Source organism: Phyllopteryx taeniolatus, chromosome 2, assembly GCF_024500385.1.
Source record: "Phyllopteryx taeniolatus isolate TA_2022b chromosome 2, UOR_Ptae_1.2, whole genome shotgun sequence".
Classification (NCBI taxonomy): domain Eukaryota; kingdom Metazoa; phylum Chordata; class Actinopteri; order Syngnathiformes; family Syngnathidae; genus Phyllopteryx; species Phyllopteryx taeniolatus.
This window is the reverse complement of record NC_084503.1, coordinates 30,612,347-30,618,368: the sequence shown is the minus strand read 5'-3', so window position 1 is coordinate 30,618,368 and position 6,022 is coordinate 30,612,347.

Below are 6,022 nucleotides of genomic sequence, written 5' to 3'. Positions count from 1 at the left end.
TCAGCTGCCTCAGGAGTCCCACAGGCCAAAAGGCCCGATAGGACTCCTTCTTCAGCTTGACGGCAACCCTCACCGTTGGTGTCCACCAACGGGTTCAGGGATTGCCGCCACGACAGGCACCGACCACCTTACGGCCACATCTCCGGTTGGCCGCCTCAGCAATGGAGGCGCAGAACATGATCCACTCGGACTCGATGTCCCCCGCCTCCTCCGGAACATGAGCAAAGTTCTGTCGGAGGTGGGAGTTCAAACTCCATTCTGCCAGACGTTCCCAGCAGACCCTCAAAATACGTTTGGGCCTGCCACGTCGGACTGGCATCTTCCCCCACCATCGGAGCCAACTCACCACCAGTTGGTCATCAGTTGCCAGCTCAGCCCCTCTCTTCACCCGAGTGTCCAAGACATGCGGCCGCAAGTCTGATGACATGACCACAAAGTCAATCATCGAACTGCGACCTAGGGTGTCCTGGTGCCAAGTGCACGTGTGGACACCCTTATGCTTGAACATGGTGTTCGTTATGGACGATCCATGATGAGCACAGAAGTCCAATAACAGAACACCGCTCGGGTTCTGATTGGGGGGGCCATTCCTCCCAATCACGCCCTTCCAGGTCTCACTGTCATTGCCCACGTGAGCATTGAAGTCCCCCAGCAGAACGATGGAGTCCCCAGCAGAAGCGCTCTCCAGCACCCCCTCCAAAGACTCCAAGAAGGGTGGGTACTGCTGTTTGGTGTATAGGTACAAACAACAGGAATGGTACCAGAGCCCAAGCTGTGTGTGGAAAAAGAAAAACTATCACACAGCCATAAGTATTCAGACCTTCTACTGTGACACTCATATATTTAACTCGGGTGCTGTCCATTTTTTCTGATCATGGTTGAGATGGTTCTACACCTTCATTGGAATCCAGCTGTGTTTGATTATACTGATTGGACTTGATTAGGAAAGCCACACACCTGTCTATATAAGACCTTACGGCTCACAGTACATGTCAGAGCAAATGAGAAGCATGAGGTCAAAGGAACTGTCTGAAGAGCTCAGAGACAGAATTGTGGCAAGGCACAGATCTGGCCAAGGTTACAAAAATATTTCTGCTGTATTTAAGATTCCTAAGAGCACAGTGTCCTCCATAATCCTTAAATGGAAGACTTTTGGGATGACCAGAACCCTTCCTAGAGCAGGCCGTCTGGCCAAACTGAGAAAGGTAAAGAGGTAAAGAATACCCCAAACATCACTCTGGCTGAGCTCCAGAAATGCAGTCGGGAGATGGGAGAAAGTTCTACAAAGTCAACCATTTACAGGGGTCTGAATATCTTCCGTAACCATTGTGTGTGCCGTGTGATTGGCTGGCGACCAGTTCAGGGTTTACCCCGCCTCTCGCCCAGAGATAGCTCAGATAGGCCGCAGCACACCCGTGACCCAGCAGTTTGGAAAATGGATGGATGGATGGATTCCCCCAAAACCTACAGCTCTGAACAAAACTACTTGGAGAGGGTGAATCATCTGCCGTAATTCTCAATTATTGAGGTATATGTTTTACATACCGTATTTTTCTGATCATAAATCGCATTTTTTTTTCATAGTTTGGCCGGAGGTGCGACTTATACTCCGGAGTGACTTATATGTGAAATTATTTACACATTATTATATAATTTTATAATATAATTTTCACACTGACAACTGCAAGAGGCCGCTCTAGGCCTGTGTATCGGTACCTGAAACTGATGATGAGTCTGACGAAAGAGACGTAGAAGAGGAAGCGGCGCATCGTCTACCTCTGGAGTTGGCGGATTTGTTTAGAAGTGACACCAAGGATGAAGATTTCATTGGATTTAGTGATTTGGAGTGACACAGATGGTTTGGTAAACTTGTTAGCATGTTCTTTATGCTATAGTTATCTAAATAACTTAATATGTTACGTTAACATACCAGGCACGTTCTGAGTTCGTTGTTTATGCGTCATGTAACGTTAGCTGAATGTGTTACGTTAGCATACCGTACACATATTCAGCCTGTTGTTCTCTATTCTATTTTTATTTTAAATTGGCTTTCAAGATGAAATGTCTGTTTTTGGTGTTGGATTTTATCAAATAAATGTCCCCCCAAAAATCCAGTGCGATTTATGTTTTTTTCCGTCTTTATTATGCATTTTTTGTCTGGTGTAACTTGTACTCCGGAGCGATTTGTAGTCCGGAAAATACGGTACTTTTTATTATTAAGACACCTGGGAACTCTTAATTTGTGGGAAAATGGCACATAGGGGGTACAGTCTACAACGTAATTACAGTCCCATGGTGGCTAACCCTACCCCTAACCCGAATTGTACACGTCAGAACGGGCCGTAGTCAATCACTAACCTTCGCTAACTCAGTATTAAAGTCAGAACTACAGCACAATCAGTCGTAAAGTAGTAGTAAATTTAAAACAACGAAAGGTAAGACTGGAAGCATGGCGGTAACTGAGCGTGCCTTCTTGTACTGCATGACAATGTGTTCATTCTTACGCCGCTGTGCAAACTAGTTCCTGCACATCTTATAACCTAAAAAACCTCATATGTCGTTTTCATTGTTAACCGAGGAGCCCATGTATCACCTTGAAAACATTTCCTGTACAGTAAATAAAGATTATTGGATGGCGACAGATTGACCCTGGGATGGAATGGATTATTTCACTTTCTATTCTTTCCTATTGGAAAAATGTTTAGAAATCAAAACAATCAATTGTTCAACATCAGAAGCTCAGTGCATCAGAAGTGGTGAAGGGTGAAGCGAAGCTTCATATGGAATACTTGTGTCCTAAAATGTGTGTGTCATAGAGTGCACAGTTGGTTGTATACTCACATAGAGAAGCAACACTGCCTCCTGCTTGAACCCACCCGGCATATTTTTATTTTGTCAGTAACTGCCAGTGTTACCACAATTAAAATTCTATCTCAAAACAGTCTCCAATTTTGCTCCAATGGGTTCACAAATGCTTTATTTATTTTTGCTCCACTTTATGGTCTTCACACCTCAATGCCTGCGTCCATACAAGTGATTGAATAGCAGCAACTCTGCAAACATTTTAATTAACTGCCTCCCATTGATTCCCCTGCAAAACAAGAGCATCTCAATAAGTATAAATTATTTTCATATAATTTAAGATGGCCACACTTAAATCTTGAAAAAAGAGAAACACAAGCACTCATCTCAATTTGAAGTCGAAACCTGAGCTTTTTAAATATTCATGCGGGATGTAAGCATGAGGAAAACGTGACTTCTTTAAAACTCAGTTTACATGCAATCTTTCAGATGTTTAATATGACAAATGGCGTGTTTCAGTAGATCTCTGGAAGAGATGTACGATACAGCCGTAATGTTTAAGAAAGCATCGTGAAAGGTATCCGCGCAATGTGTGCGCTAATGGAGATGACGCGTACAGATATTTGCATGTACAAGGCTGTCCGGTTAATACACCAGCGTAGCATCATCTCATATAGAGCCCGTGGTACAGTGACAGTTTTGCTATTAATCATAGTCACTGCAGTAGCGCCACCTTTCATTCTTCATACTCCGCACTGGAGGTGAGTTCCTCATTTCTATAGTAATAAATAATCTAATCTAAATGTATTGTGATGCTATTTTTTTGTGCCCGTGAATATTTATTTACAGGGTAAAGTGTATATTTACATGTACAAGAGTGCATGGCATTTGAGATTCCGGCAGGTTGTCAGACTGCAAATATTGTGACATTTAACACAACCATAAGGAATAATTGTGTTGTTGTTTATTTTCACCCTGAAAAGAATGTTGGTGTTATAACAGCATGGAATAGCTAAAGTTTGGCAAAATAGTTTACTCACAAAATATTGAACAGTATAGTTTTGCAGGTGATAAATATCTAAGCATTTGTGTAAATCTGAACTCTGTTTTATTTGCTCCTGATGACTCAACCAAGCAGCATAAAGCGAGATAGGTCAAAATAATGGACGGTTGTTACGAGAGAACCTTTATATGTCATTGAATATGTCATTCAAGGTAATGGCCACACTAGGACAACCATGTCCTGTCTGTAGTGATGTATGACGTGCAGAGTGCTCCTGTAAAAAACAGCCTTGAGAGTGAGTTATACTGAGTATATGTGATCTGGATTACACTGCTAATGCATACGCCTGACAGCATGGAGGATCATGTCTAGTACACTAAATGGACACAAATCAAAAGTTGTTTTTTTTTGTATATGGAGCAGTGGACCTTCTAAAATTATTGACATTTGTCCCATTCAAATGAGCCACTGCTCTTCCTGGTCCCGCTCTAATGCAGGGAGCGCCAATGTTTGTATGGTTTCTGTTACCTTGACAACCAGGGGTAGAGGAATAGGGCAGCAATTTACCTGCCTCAGGAGTGGACAGTAACTCTGTCCTCATCCATTAAAAGAAGGGTGACAAGGCATCCTGTGGAAACAGTCGTGGGATCTCCCTCCTCTCGTTCACTGTCAAGGTGCTTGTGAAGAACATGTAGGGTCGCCTTACCTCTCTAGCGAAGGACGCAGCATGCTGGATATGATTTTTACCGCCCGCAAAATACAAGAGAAATCTCAACAAAAACACAGAGACATCTACATCACCTTCACTGGTATAGCCTTTGATACCGTTAACCAAGACATCCTCAGGCAGGAGCGTCTGGGAGGCATCCGAATCAGATGCCCCAGCCACCTCATCTGGCTCCTCTCAATGTGGAGGAGCAGCAGCTCTACTCTGAGAGCCTCCCGGATGACCGAGCTTCTCACCCTATCTCTAAGGGAGAGCCCGGACACCCTGCGGAGGAAATTCATTTCGGCCGCTTCACTCGTGAACAAGATCCCGAGTTACTTAAACTCTTCCACTTGGGGCAGGATCTCATCCCCGACCTATAGAGGGCACGCCACCCTTTTCCAACTGAGGACCATGGTCTCGGATTTGGAGGTGCTGATTCTCATCCCAGCCGCTTCACATTCAGCTGCAAACTGCTCCAGTGAGAATTGGAGATCACGGCTTGATGAAGCCAACAGAATCACATCATCTGCAAAAAGCAGAGATGCAATACTGAGGCCACCAAACCGGACCCCCTCTACGCCTCGGCTGCGCCTTGAAATTCTGTCCATTAAAGTTGCCAAAGGGCAGCCTTGGCGGAGTCCAACCCTCACCGGAAACGAGTCCGACTTACTGCCGGGTATGCAGACCAAACTCTGACTCCAGTCATACAGGGACAGAACAGCCCGTATCAGGGGGTTCGGTACCCCATACTCCCGAAGCACCCCCCACAGAACCCCCCGAGGGACAGGGTCGAAGACCTTCCACAAGTCCACAAAACACATGTAGACTGGTTGGGAGAACTCCCATGCACTCTCGAGGACCCTGCCAAGGGTGTAGAGCTGGTCCACTGTTCCACAGCCAGGACTGCTCCTCCTGAATCTGAGATTCGACTTCCATCTCCAGGACCCCTGAATAGACCTTACCAGGGAGGCTGAGGAGTGTGATGCCCCTGTAGGGGGACCACCACCCCAGTCTGCCAATCCAGAGGCACTGACCTCGTTGTCCACGCGATGTTGCAGAGGCGTGTCAACCAGGACAGCCCCACAACATCCAGACCCTTTAGGAACTCTGGGCAAATCTCATCCACCCCCGGGGCCTTGCCACCAAGGAGCTTTTTAAACCACCTCGGTGACCTCAACCCCAGAGATAGGAGAGCCCGCCTCAGACAACCCAGACTCTGCTTCCCCATAGGAAGTCGGTGGCATTGAGGAGTTCTTCGAAGTATTCTCCCCACCGGCTCACAACGTCCCGAGTCAAGGTCAGCAGCGCCCCATCCCCACTATACAGTGTTGATGGTGCACTGCTTCCCCCTCCTGAGACGCCGGATAGTGGACCAGAAGTCTTTCTCCATGGCCTCACCGAACTCTTCCCATACCCAGGTTTTTGCTTCAGGGACCACCAAAGCTGCATTCCGCTCGCCCAGCCGGTACCCATCAGCTGCCTAGGAGCCCCACAGGCCAAAAAGGCCC